Source organism: Sorex fumeus, unplaced genomic scaffold, assembly GCF_029834395.1.
Source record: "Sorex fumeus unplaced genomic scaffold, SorFum_2.1 ptg000122l, whole genome shotgun sequence".
Classification (NCBI taxonomy): Eukaryota; Metazoa; Chordata; class Mammalia; order Eulipotyphla; family Soricidae; genus Sorex; species Sorex fumeus.
Genome location: NW_026606179.1, coordinates 12,605,384 through 12,620,179, shown reverse-complemented (window position 1 = coordinate 12,620,179; position 14,796 = coordinate 12,605,384).

Here is a 14,796-nt window from a genome sequence, read left to right as displayed (position 1 = left end):
AGGAACTCCCGACAAATTAAACAATAGAGACTCAGATTGGATCTAAGCGTAAGGCACCTGAACCCAGTGGATCATCTGGATCTATTTCTTCTGTTTTCTTCTTTTTTGGTGGGTGGTGGTGGTTTGGGTCACACCTGACAATACTCAAATGTTGCTCCTAGCTCTGCACTCAGGAATCACTCCTGGCGGTGCTCAGGGAACTATAATGGATGCTAAAGATGGAATCTGGATAAGACCAGTGCCCACCCAGTTGTACTATTGCTTCAGCTTCATTGTATTCTTTTTCTGCTTTTGATTGCTATTATTTTTTAAAATTTTTTTATTAGTGAATCACCGTGATATACAGTTACAGATTTAGATATTTTTGTACTTGTGTTTCAGTCATACAATGCTTGAGTACCCATTACTCTCTCAGTGCCCATTCTCCACCACCGATAATCCCAGTATTCCTCCCCCCCAACCCAATCCCCCTGCCTCTGTGGCAGAACATTCCATTTTGCTATTCTTTATGAAGTTATTTGCCCTGCTTAAGTTATTTGTCCACCATTTTGGTTCTAATGATATAAGGCCAAATTCTCCAAGGCCCTCTGGTTTCACTCATTGAGAAACGTTCATGATGGCCTGCACGGCACCAGTTGATTTGGCTCCACGCTATTTCTCTGATGTCATCTTGCATGATCACCCATGTGTCTACCCTCCACATCACAGAGGTTATAACCCATTGCCCACTTGGCACTCTAAATCTAGTTCCTTGCTTCGTTCTGCTTCAAAAATGTGCTCTGTAGTGTGCCATGTATATTTTATATACATGTTTATACTTGAGTGCATGCTGTGTATTTCTGTGGATGTCCATAATTCAATGTCACACAATCAAAAGACAGTGTCTCAGAGTGACAGACACAGTTGCAATCTAAAGTTGTTGGAAGATACATGAATAAGCCATGTATTGTTATATACTCCATTGACAGATGGCTGGAGGGACTGCCTAGGTCCTTGGGGAACCCCAGAGGAGACAATATGCAGGAGAGAACTAGTAGAGTCTGATCCACACTCCTGAGGACTCCAGAATTTTCTTCTGGGATCCACCCCCACATTCAGCATATTCTTTCTGCCTCATCCCAGCCTCCAAACCCTGAGGTAAGGCCATCTTTAGTCATGAAAGAATTTGATGATGGTTGAGTGCCCTGGGACAGAGTGACTTTCGGATATATCTGAAAGGAATAATGGGTTCTCTCTGACAAGGCAGAGGGAGGGCATGCGTGTGCCTGCATGTCTGGGCCCTGGTTTTGGGGTGAACATCTGGAATGGACATTACCAAATCTGCACATTTCTCACCACCTTCAGGATCTCCTGACTGTGAAGAAATACAGCTTGTCACGGTCTTGGGAGAAATTAGAATTAAGAGCAGGGGAATATAGAAAAGAGGAAAATATAAGAAAAAAAAATCAGGGGCCGGAGACATACTACAGTGGGCAAGTTTCTTCCAGCCTTGTATTCACCCAACCTGGGTTTGATCTCTGGTTACCCATAAGGGTTCCCTGAGCAAAAATCCAGGAGTGATTCTTGAGCACAGAGCCAGGAATAAGCCCTGAGCACTGCTGGATGTGCCCCTCAAACCAAAAAAAAAAAAAAAAAAAACCCAAACCAAACCAAACCAACCCCCACTAAATCAAAGCCAGGAGAGCATGAATCCTCCCTAAAAATGAAGGAGGGATCAGAACAAATAATAGTCTAAGAAAGAAAATATGAATAAGAGTCTATGAAAATATCTGTTCTCACATCGCTCTGATGCCCAGGCTTGGGCTGAGAGGGTGGTGTGATGGCAAGCCTGTTGCTGGGGTCTGTGCAGGGGTCCACGAAGTCTCTGAAGGCAACAGACTTCTCCAGGCTGCCAGTTCCATGGTGCCTCCTGCACTGGGCATATTTTGGCAGGGAAAAGCTGGGATTTCCAACTGTGCTCCCTACTCCACATCAGCCAGGCACCGGAGTCCCATTTCCTCAGATGTTCACCCAGCATTCTGAGCCCACAAGAGGAGGTCACATGAGGCTTCTCTCAGGCCCTGTTGGGAAGTACTGGGAAACAGGTGACACGTTCCCAACGGATGGGGTCTCCCCACCTACCATGGAGTAAGGTGGCAGCAGGAAGAAAACGTATTCCTCTGCATGATGCCCCCATGAAAAGTCTTCAAGTCACATCACAGAAACCTCTCCTCTCCTGCCTTTTGCTTAATTTTTTTTCTCAACAGGAAAAGGCCCCAAGACTGTCCCACCTTTGTTCCCTGTATTAACAAAGTCACATAAGTGAGTCACATAATGACAAGAATATCAACCCACAGACTGTGCCTGAGGCTTCCCCTTGAGGGCCCTGAGTCTCTCTAAAACACCTTTGACTCCCAGCATGCAGGGGTCCTGGGTCCACTCTGTGTGTGCTCACACTTCCACCCCACCCATCCTTTCTCCGTGCCTACCCTCTGTGCTCTCCAGTGCCCACAGGGATGGAGCAGGGACTGACCCATGAGGAGAGATCACGTACAGCTTCTGAGTTGACCTCCAGCCTGGTCTGTCTTCCCTCTGTGAACCCTGATCACTCAGTGTGGCCCCTCTGGACCGTGCTTCTCAGAGAGGTCAAATGGGAGCCTGGATTTCTGCTAAAAATCAATAAAAATCAGTCTAGAAAAAGCTCTGGACAGAATAAATCTGCGATACAGGGTAGATTTCAAAGTGTTGGGGGGAAATTCCAGATCGCTGGTTTTCTAGTTTGAAAAGAATAGCCCAGTGTACACACACAGGAGAGAGATCATTCTGAATCTATTCTTTCCCTTCTCTTAAACAATTTATTTATTTAAAAAATTACTTATATTTTGGGCCACCTCTGGCAAGTTCAAGGGATTACTCCTGGATCTCACTAGGAATTACTCTTGGTGAAGTTGAAGGAACATATGGAATGCTGGGAATTGAACCCAGGTAGGCTGCATGCAAAGCAAGCGCCCTCCCCACTGTACTGTTGTACTGTCCTTCCAGTCCTTCTGATTGACATCACTTAGCATGATACCCTCTAGTTCCATGCAGGTTGCTGCACATTGCATGATTGTGTTCTTTCTTATAGTTGCACAGTATTCCTTTATATATCTATATCTATCTATCTATCTATCTATCTATAATCACAATTTTTTGCCATTTAATTAATTTATGTTTTCCAATTTCCCCCTACACTTTATATAAACACTGTGGTTTACAGAGTTGTTCCATAGTGATTTGTGACAGGCATTCAATATTCCAACACCAATCCCAACACTACTACACCTTCCCAACCACCCTTTAAGCCTACCTCCATAGCAGGCCCCCAACAATTAATTAAATTTTTTTTTTGCTTTTTGGGGCACACCCGGCAATGTACAGGGGTTATTCCTGGCTCATACACTCAGTAATTACTCCTGCGGTGCTTGGGGGACCATATGGGGTACTGGGAATTGAACCCGGGCCAGTTGCATGCAAAGCAAATGCCCTACCCACTGTACTATGGCTCCAGCCCCAGGACCACAACTTCTTGACCCATTCACTTATAGTTGGGCATTTGGGTTGTTTCCGTATCTTGGCTATTGTACTAAGTATTACACTGATGTGAATTGTGGTGTTGGAGCTATGCACATAATTGGAGCTATGTGCACGAGAAACCAATATTAATAGAACTACAAGCTACAGAATCCCAATAAAAATTATACAATAAAATATTACTACTAAAAAAAGGAGAGAAAAGATCAGACCAATTTATATGACTCCCCTTGTGCCCCATTCCCCAACCAGGAGGTCTGTGGGGGTCTAGCAATTCCCATTTCTAAGGAGTTTGAAGGTGAGGCTTCATTCTGGACCGGTATACCTTGATTCTGGGAGCATTCCGTGGCCAGTGGGGGGAGCGAGCATGCTAGGGCGACTGCAGCGCTGAGACCTTCCTGAGTAGGAGGTGGCGGTGCTGGAGAACAGAAGCCCAGAGGCTCTGTGGACACTGGGTAGTCAGTCTGCAGCATGACAGTGAAGAGGGCGCTGGGGATTTGTGTGATCCTGCTGGCCTGCAGCTCTCTGATAAAGCCAGGTGAGAGGGAGAGTCAGAGAAAGGGGCTACCTGGAGACTCTGGGTCTGCAGGAGAAACAGGAAAACGATGGATTGTCTGCATGATCTGTGAAGTGCTCTTACTAATTTAATAGTTAATAAATTAATGAGTTTGGAGCTGCATCCAGCTGCACTCAGGGTTGACTCCTGACTGCTCAGGAATCATTACTGGTGGTACTTTATTATTATTTTTTTGCTTTTTGGATCACACCCGGTGATGCACAGGGGTTACTCCTGGCTTTGCACTTAGGAATTACTCCTGGTGGTGCTCAGGGGACCATATGGGATGCTGGGAATCAAACCCGGGTCTGCCGCTTGCAAGGCACATGCCCTACCTGCTGTACTATCACTCCAGCCCCTTGTTACTGGTGGTACTTGGGGGACCATATGGGATGCCAATGATTAAACTCGCTTTGGTACCATGCAAGGCAAGCGCCCTCCCCACTGTACTATGGCTCTGGTTTGGTCTATGTGTGGTTGGGTGGCGGCTTGAGTTCAGTCTGGTTCTTTCTGTTACAAGTTGGGGATCTGGGCAAGGGACTCTGCTTATCTTTATGCTTCAGCCTCAGCGGACCTGAATGGTAACCACAGTATTTGAGTAGTATCTGGCAAGTTCCAGAAGCAATTCCCAGAGCTGGGCTGGGAGAATTCCCATCACAGGGCGCCTCTGCATGGGCCTCCTCTGGGGACACCTTGAATGGTCAGACTCAACAGCAACATGTGGTACATAGGGCAGAGAAATAGGAGGTGACTGCTGGCTTGAGGCAGACAATTCTAAGGTTCAAGTGGACTGGGTGCTGAGATGAACAAAATGAAGTAAAATGAGGGAAAAACACCCTTCCCTCCTGGGGCGAGATGGCACCGTAGTTTGCTTGAATTTTTCCACCACCATTCAAGCCTGCCTTCCAGGGACAGATGCTAGATCATTTACTTTTCATTGTTCACTTTGCATATCAGGACACGGCCTCGAGGTTCAGAAGAATAGTTCTGGTGCCCCAACCGAAGCTTAAACTGAAAGGCTTTGTGGCTGTTCTCACGATGATTCAATAAATAAAAAATTTTAAAAAATGAAGTAAAATGAAATGAAAAACAAAGAATAAAATCAAACTCCATACACACACACACCCCAAAATGCAAGAAAGGAGCCTCTACAAACGCAGCCAAATTAAGGTTACAAAGCCTCCTTAATTTTCCCTAAGCAATGAAAGGACAGGTGGGGTCCACCACGACAAAGAGTCCAAATGGTGAAAACAGAGCCCTTACAAAAGTACACACCAAGGACTCACATATTCTTAGAACATGACTCTATGATTTATAAAGTTATTCACAGTTGACTTTTCAGGCATACCATGCTCTAGTACCAGTACCACCAACCAATGTCAATTTATTTCTTCCCTTTTCTCTCTTTCTCTCTCTTCTTTCTCTCTCTTCTTTCTTTCTTTCTTTCTTTCTTTCTTTCTTTCTTTCTTTCTTTCTTTCTTTCTTTTCCTTCCTTCCTTCCTTCCTTCCTTCCTTCCTTTTCTTCCTTCCTACCTTTCTTCCTTCCTTTCTTTTTTCTTATTTCTTTCTTCCTTCATCCTTCCTCCTTCCTTCCTCCTTCCTTCCTTCCTTCCTTCCTTTCTTCCTTCCTTCTTTCCTTCCCTTCCTTCCTTCCTTCCTTCCTTCCTTCCTTCCTTCCTTCCTTCTTTCCTTTCTTTCTTTTTTCTTATTTCTTCCTTCCTCCTTCCTTCATCCTTTTTCCTTCCTTCCTTCCTTCCTTCCTTTCTTTCTTTTTTTCTTTCTTTCTCTTTTTGGGTCATACCTGGCAATGCTAAGAGCTTACTCCTGCCTATGTTCTCAAGAATTTTTCCTGGTGGTGCTTGGGGACCATATGGTATGCTGGGGATTGAACTGGGGTTGGCTGCATGCAAGGCAAATGCTCTCCTGGCTGTACTATTGCTCCAGTCCCTTCCCCCTTTTATTTCCATAGATGGTCACTTAGGGCAGTTTGATGCCACCAAGGAAGAGTATGAAGGTTCTCAGAAATGAAACTATCTCTCTCAGCAGCTGCTGGGGGTCTGACTGCTCATGCAACTGGGGCTGGCTCATTGCACACAATGGGCACAGATATTATCAATAGTCATTTCCGCTCCCTGCAGGCTTGACCAAGAGCCTAAGGAGAATGGCTGCAGGCACCTCTGATCCACAGCAACCAGGGAGAAGGTGAGCCTGCCCTGAGTGCCATGGCGTCTCCTGGCTGGCTTCACCAAATTCTGGTTACCAAACCCAAGTCTGGGTTCTTGTTGTTTCAAGGCTGTGTGAGAGAGACAAGGGTTGATGTGAGAATAAGCAACTGATTCAGGGACTAGCAACCTGAGAATATGGCCGACTCATGTCTCAGAAAAAAAAAAAGCTTCTTATCCTCCGGGAACTAGGAGTGTAGATAAGACTGGTTAAGAAAACAGGCTAAACAAAAACAAAAACAAAAGCAAAAAACCAAAAAAACTAAAAACTGAAGATTGGGGCAGAACTGGAGATGGTCCTATCTTGAGACTGTTCAGGTTGGCTTAATGGACCCCTTAGGATATGTCATCTTTTCCCTGGGGCATGGCTAGGTCATCTGTCTTTTCTTTCTTTCTTTCTTTCTTTCTTTCTTTCTTTCTTTCTTTCTAAGTTTTGGCTGTTTTGGGACACAACGGTGCTGCCCAGAGATTACTTCTGGCTCTGTGTTCAGAAATCACTCCTAGAAGATTCAGGGGACTATGTGGGGTCTTGGGAATCAAACCTGGGTTGGCCGTGTGCAAGGTAATTGACCTAACTGCCGTACTAGGTCTCAGGTCTGGTGATATTGGGTTCTTCTGGCACAATTCCCTGACCCTCTAGGTTGCTGGGCTTATACAGTAAAATCCCTGAAACCCAGCCTTGGTGGGGGCGAGGTTGCCAGGCAACCCGTCATTCTCTGACAATTAGCATGGCTTGATGGCCTTGCAACAGCCAACAGCCGGGACTTGGAGCAGGTAGAGCTGACACCTGTGGTGTCTGTAAGGCTTATTGTTCCACCTCCACATTATCTCAGAGAAATACTGAGACAAGTCAAAGGCAAACTTGAACCCATCTAGCCCACAAAACCATAGATTTCATCCCTTCTTCTTGTCTCTTGATCTGCATGTATGGCATCCTTTCCTGCCCCTGTATAACCATTGCTTTTCCCTAATAAGCTTTGTCATATGACCCTGGTGGGTGACTTTGTCTTGGTTATCCTGTGCATGGGAACATTTGAGCTTTTGTTACCCTAGGTGCTGGAAAATTGTCTCACATTTCCAGGATTCAGTAGCTGCTTGCAGGCTACTAGGTAATGCTCCTTTTTTCCAGGTATGATCACCTTGAAGGGCCCTTCTAAAGGAACTTTTGTTGTCTCTTCTTCATGGGAGAAAGGAATCCTTGAGTATGATAAGACCCGGATGTGTTCTTTTTTGGGGGGTGGAGGTGGGGAGAAGGGTACATCCAACAGTGCTCAGGGATTACTCCTGGCTCTGTGCTTAGGAATCACTTCTGGTCATGCTCAGGGGGACAATACAGGATGCCAGGCATTGAACTTGAGTTAGTTGTGTGCGCAGTAAGGATTCTCCCTGCTATACTATTGCTTCGGCCTTGCTGGAAGCATTCTGAGCTCCTGATGTTCTCTTCCCTACCTTCTCCATCCATAACTGGATCTTCATCATCATCAAATGCACAGAGACCAAGAATATCCCTGAGTATTAAAGGCAAAGACTAAGGGGGAAAGAGAGATGGTAAGAAACTGTGTAAGATGGAGTCTGTTACACTTGTCACTCACATCAGGCCTGGGGAAGGCAGAGCTGCTGCAGGCACAGAGTGGATTATGATACAGTCTGTGAAGAAGGTAGATCCCAGGTCTCACAATCTACCCACCATTCAAAAGAGGAAGTGTATTTAAACTCCAAGGACTTTTGGTTGGGAACACAAGTGTTATAAGGTGCGAGGGCTGAACTCTTAACTTAGAACAGAATCTCAGCAGCTCTTCATCTCTCTCGAGTTTCCAAAGATAGAATTATTTCTCTGAAAGGATGGGATGATGGTAGGAGTATGACCTTATGGGCCTCTCTGCTTTCTACAGTTGTTGAAACATCATAGAATGAACTCTCCAAAATGGAACCCATCCCCTGAGAGTCACAGAGTCACAATCCCTCTCTCTTTTTTTTTTTGGCTTTTTGGGCCACACTTAGCAATGCTCAGGGGTTACTCCTGGTTCTTCACTCAGGAATTACTCCTGGTGGTGCTTGGGGGACCACATTGGATGCCAGGATCAAACCCAGGTGGTCCATGTGCAAGGCAAATACCCTACCCACTGTACTATATCTTTGGCCCCCCTCTCTCCTTAATTCTATATACTCCAGAAGAGCCTGTTGGAAGTCTTAGAACAACAGATGATTTTCCTGAAATGCTCCCGTGGGGGTAAAAACAGACTGTTCCCCCTGCCTTCAGCTCTGTGGAATTAGAACTTGGGGGTTCTAAAAGCCAGTGACCTCCACAAGGACAGATTTCTCTCACTTCCTTCAAAGGACCTTGGAAGGAGTAACATGTGTCTTGCAGACTTGGCTGGTCTTGGAGACATTGGAAATGCCCAGTCGGAAGGAATCATGGGTCACCCCAATGGGACGACACAGGAACAGGAGACCAGTTCATGAAAGGAATTTGCAGGTTCTAGAAGGTATTTCAGGAATGGTCTTCACGTCACTGCTTGTTTTTGTCTTTCAGATTTTGCTCCACATAAGCCTCGCATGAAAACATGTAGGTGTGCTCTCAGACATGACTCACCCCGCCAGTGCTCATCTCCCTCTGACCTGGTTGTGCACCTGAAGGTCTTGCTGGTTCCTGCTTCCTCACTCTAGTCTTTGTTCTTCTAAATGTATGTGGCTTCCTGGCCACAAGGCCACGCCAGAAATTTCCACTCACTCGTGTCAACCCCTCAGAAGCATCTCTCTTCTCTGCACTTCTCTCACATTTTTCACTGGGAACATTGTTTTTTGGGGCTCAGCAGTCTCTAATCTGGAGCTCCTGTCTACCTAAAATGTTATCCACATCACCTGTTCCACTGGATAGATCTTAGGACAAGAGCAAAGTGGGGCAAACATCACTGCCCTATGGGACTAGGATATTCCAGGGACCCCAAGAACATCTTTGATTCTAGGACATGAAGTGCAAGCAACTCCTAGATTCTAGAAATTCCACCATTTAAGTCTCTGATTATCAAATATTCCTACCACCCTGAAGAAGGTTGCTAGTTCCATATATCCATCTCCACCAGAATGATCCCTGTATCAGGGATATATGCCCATTTCAGCACCACTTGTCATACTTTTATTTAGATTGGAATTTTCTGGACATTTCCTACACATGGAAGCATCTCATCTTAAACTAAGAAAAGGGAATGTGAAAGAATATTCTAGAAAGTTCCATGGACATTCACATCAAGGTCAAAGAGGAGAATAAATAGGCAAGGCATGCAAAAATCACTGGGGTAAAGCCTCAAGACAAGAAAGACTATGGAACCCCCTGGACAAGCTCTGACAGAGACAATCCAGTGAAGTGATCACTCACAGCACATATGAGTCAAAACACCTATTTCTTTTCCATCCAGCAGAGAGGAGGTCAAAGGGATGAGTCAGTGTTTTGGAGAACCCATCTCCTGGCCAGATCAGAGGATAGGACACCCAGTTTGAAAGCATCCAGAATAAAGCTTCAGTGTTATCAAGGCAAGGTGCCATGCTCGGGGTCACTAGCTGACGGAGCCATTTGCAGCCTGGAGAGATTCTCAGAGCTGGTGGGAGCAGGCCAGGACAGCAGACAAGGACCCCGAGGAGGACTCCAGAAGTGCCATTTGGGAAGTTGGGAAGCATGTGACAGAGAGCAGCTGCCTAGGAGAAGAAAGTTAGTTACTGCAGTTTTCTGGTCTGGGCTGGACTCGGCTCCCTCTACCACTCTCCTCTGCTTATACTCACCTCTGCTTATGCTCACCTCTGCATAACCACCGTGCTGTGCGGCTATGGGGCTGGGAGGGCAAGCAGGGGTCAGGGAAGCCAATCCACACTCTTCCTGTCCACCTGGGCCCACCCTGGGCGTCGTGCTTCACCTGTTGCAGGGACAGAAGACTGTGTCTTTCCCTTCTCCTATAAGGATGTCACCTACTACACGTGCACCTTCAAGCACAGTGATTACAGCTGGTGTTCTTACCACAAAGAATTCAAAGGTCACTGGCGCTACTGCACTGCTGATGGTGAGTTCCCTCCCAGGGCTGGCTCCTTCCTGCTTATGAGGCCATGGAGAGGCTGCTGGCTCCACATTGGGGGATGTCAGCTGGCCCAGAGGGTCATAAAGCCCTGATTTGCTGCCCTTGGGATCCACTTGGAAAGTCATTGGGTTGTGAAAGTGGCAGCCAGGGCTGTGGCCAACGTGGCTCTGCAGAGCCCTTCTCTGCACACCCTTCTCCCTTTTTCTGCAGATATACCTTACTGCGTATTCCCTTTCTTGTATGGGAAAACCCTCTTTTATAGCTGTACCAAGGTAAACTATGTTCTGAATCGGTCTTGGTGCTCACTGACCAGAAATTTCAACGCAGACAGAAAATGGAAACAATGTTCTCCTTTCAAGTAAGTGGAAGGAGGAGGAGAAGGAGGCTGGGGACTGAGGTTGTGTCTTAGAGACTTTTTATTTTATAATATTTTATTGTTGTTGAGATAAATATGAGTATCAAAGCATGAAGGCTTATAGCTGGTTACCACCAGAATGCCAGAGGCCTCCCACAATTGTCCCGACGATCACCTCTGAACCTCCGTTCCTTTCAACAATTTCCCCCACAAAGCTTGGAAACCTCAGTTTTGTAGTCAAAGCCCAGGGTCTGTAGCATCTGATGCTGTCCACCCCGTTGCTTTGTTTCTTTCTAGCCCCTATATGAGAGAGATCGTGTGGTATTTGTTCCAGCACCTCTGACTTATTTTGTATATCATGATGCTTTCCAAGGTTTTTTGGGTCTTTGAAATTGTTCCCCTGAGTTGTTTTATCGTATCTAGGGTTTGGGTTGGGTAGAGGAAGATGAAAAAGTGAGATGGAGAGAGAGTTGATTTGTCTGAGCATCTTTCCATCCTCTGTCTAACTGCTTCTTCATGGGGGCTTCAGAGGAGACTGAACTGCCTTAATCTAGACTCCAGCTCAAAGTTCATCTTTTTTTTTTAAATTAATTTTTATTAGTGAAACACCAGGAGGTACAGTTGTAGACTTACAAATTTTTGTGCTTGGGTTTCAGTTATACAATGATCAAGTACCATCCCTCCACCAGTGCCCATTCTCCACCACCACTAATCCCAGTATCCCTCCCATCCCCCCATCTCCCCATCCCACCCTGCCTCTGTGGCAGAGCATTCCCTTTTGTTCTCTCTCTCCTTTTGGGTGCTGTGGTTTGCAAAAGAGGCATTGAGTGCCAATCATGTTCAGTCTATAGTCTACTTTCAGCATGCATCTCACATCCCGGGAGGATCCTCCCAACATCATTTATTTGGTGCTCCCTTCTCTATCTGAGCTGCCTTTACCCCTAGAGTGTGCGGCTGGCCTCCAAGCCATGGAGTGAACCTCCTGGTAATTATCTCAGCTATTCTTGGGTGTTAGTCTCCTATTTTGTTACTTTATGTTCCCCAGATGAATGCAATAGCAAGGGTTTTTTTAATTAAAGAGTTATGAATTACAAAGTTATTGAGAATTGAGTTTTAGGCATACAATATTTCAACACCAGTCCTACCACTAGTGTCAACTTCCCTCAACCAGAGCTCCTAGATTCCCTTCCCACCCCAACCCCTGCCCCCCCAATCACCACCTGTCAATTTGGAAGGCACGTTACAAAGTTTCAGTGGTTGTAGCTTAGATCTCCTTTTTAGTTTTGTTGAGTCTGTGTTTTGGATATATAGTATACCACTCACCCATAACACCAGTGTCACTGAAGTCTTGATGCCTGTTCACCCATTGCTTTCCATTCTCTCCCCCCCCTCCCCAGCCCTCCACATTGGTTTTTCCTAATCCATCCATATCCTTTCTAAGCACTGGGGTCTAGACATTCCCCTTTTACTACAGTACATTTCCTCATCCTCATCATCTATATACCACAGATAAGTGAGATTATCTTGTGCTTGTCTTTCTTCTTTTGGCTTACTTCACTCAACATTATATCTTCAAATTCTAACCAGATTGCAGCAAATTTATGATTTCATCATTCCTTGCAGCTGCATAGTATTCCATGTGTATATATCCCACATCTTCATAATCCATTCATCTGTCAGTTGGACACCTAGGTTGATTCCATATCTTAGTTGCAATAGCTTTTTTTTTGTTTGTCTTTTTTGTTTTTTTTTTGGGTCACACCCGGCAATGCACAGGAGTTAATCCTGGTTCATACACCTAGGAATCACTCCTGGCGGTGCTCAGGGGACCATAATGGATGCTGGGAACTGAACCTGGGTCGGCCGTGTGCAAGGCAAACGCCCTACCTGTTGTGCTATCGCTCCAGCCCCTGCAATAGCTTTTTTATTTTGGCCACACCCAACAATGCTTAGGACTTACTCCTGGCTTTGCACTCAGGATCACTCCTGGTGGACTCAGGGGACCATATGTGGTGCTGGGGATAGAATCTTTGTGGGCCACTTGCAAGGCAAATACCCTCTCCACTGTGCTATCAACCCCCCACCCCCCACTAAAGTAACAGCTTTTGACCACCCATTTCTAAAACTACAGGTGAAACTTCTTTTTGTAAGGCTCTTGGCTCCGTTGGAAACAGGCTCACACATGTCAGGTTATCAACTTCTCTTGCTACTTGCTTACTAACAGCAATAATAACAAACAATCTACAGATTGGGGTGCATTCTCCTAGGTTTGTTCCACACATCTGCCAAAATAGGCGCATTGAGAGCTGTTTTCCAACAAAATCATCTTCTTGGTCTGCATTTTTAAAAAAAATTTTTATTAGTGAAACACCATGAGGTACAGTTGTAGACTTACAAATTTTTGTGCTTGGGTTTCAGTTATACAATGTTCAAGTACCCATCCCTTCACCAGTGCCCATTCTCCACCACCACGGATCCCAGTATCCCTCCCACCGCCCATCCCCCCATCCCACCCTGCCTCTGTGGCAGGGCATTCACTTTTGTTCTCTCTCTCCTTTTAGGTGTTGTGGTTTGCAAAAGAGGCATTGAGTGGCAATCATGTTTGGTCTATAGTCTACTTTCAGCATGCTTCTCCCATCCTGGGAGGATCCTCCCAACACCCTTTATTTGGTGCTCCCTTCTCTATCTGAGCTCCCTTTTCCCCTAGCATGTGTGGCTGGCCTCCAAGCCATGGAGCTAAATTCCTGGTACTAATCTCAGCCACTCTTGGGTGTTAGTCTCATATTTTATTACTTTATGTTCCCCAGATGAATGCAATCTTTCTATGTCTATCACGCTCTTTCTGACTCATTTTGCTTACCATGATATTTTCCATGTAGTACCACTTGTATGTAAATTTCATGACTTCATCTTTTCTAACATCTACATAGTACTCCATTGTGTAAATGTACCAAAGTTTCTTTAACCAATCATCTGTTCTCGGGCACTCAGGTTTTTTCCAAATTTTAGCTATTGTGAACAGTGCTGCAATGAACAAACAAGTGCAGATGTCACTTCGACTATACTTTTTTGCCTCTCTGGGATATATTCCCAGGAGTGGTATTGCTGGGTCAAATGGAAGATCAATTTCTAATTTTTTGAGAGTTGTCCATACTGTTTTCCAAAAAGGCTGAACCAGTTGGCATTCCCACCAGAAGTGAAGGAGGGTCCCTTTCTCGCCACATCCATGCCAGCCCCCGTTGCTTTTGTTCTTTTGGATGTGGGCCAGTCTCTGTGGTGTGAAATGATATCTCATTGTGGTTATGATCTGCATCTCCCTGATGATTAATGATGTAGAGCATTTTCTCATATGCCTTTTAGCCATTCAGATTTCTTCTTTGAGAAAGTTTCTGTTCATTTCATCGCCCAATTTTTTGATGGGTTTGGATGTTTTCTTCTTGTGGAGTTCAACCAGTACTTTGTATATCCTTGATATCAACCCCTTGTCGGATGTGTATTTGGCGAATATCCTTTTCCATTCTGTAGACTGTCTTTGTATTTTGGTCACTGTTTCTTTTGAGGTGCAGAAGCTTCTTAGTTTAAGATAGTCCCATTTGTCTATCTCTGTTTTCACTTGCTTGGCCAGTGGTGTGACATCTTTGAAGATACCATTAGCTTCAATATCATGGAGGGTTTTGCCAACTTTGTCTTCAATGAACTTTATGGATTCCGGTCTGATGTTGAGGTCTTTAATTCGTTTTGATCTTACTTTTGTACATGGCATTAGGCAGAGATCTGAGCCCACTTTTTTGCATGTAGCCGTACAGTTTTGGTCTGCATTTTAATCTATTCAGTGTAGAGAATTTCCATGGGAAGGGGACAAATCCACCTTTCCTGTCTTAGCCTTTAACCAAAATTCATTTTGTGGATATGAGAGTCACGTGATCAAGTATGCGCCAATTGACTTTAACATAGGTCTATTGTCAGGACTTAATTGGTACCTTCTGCACTGATATGTGAATTTGTGGGTAAGGTTAAACTGAGTATTAAAAGAGCTGAGTGTTC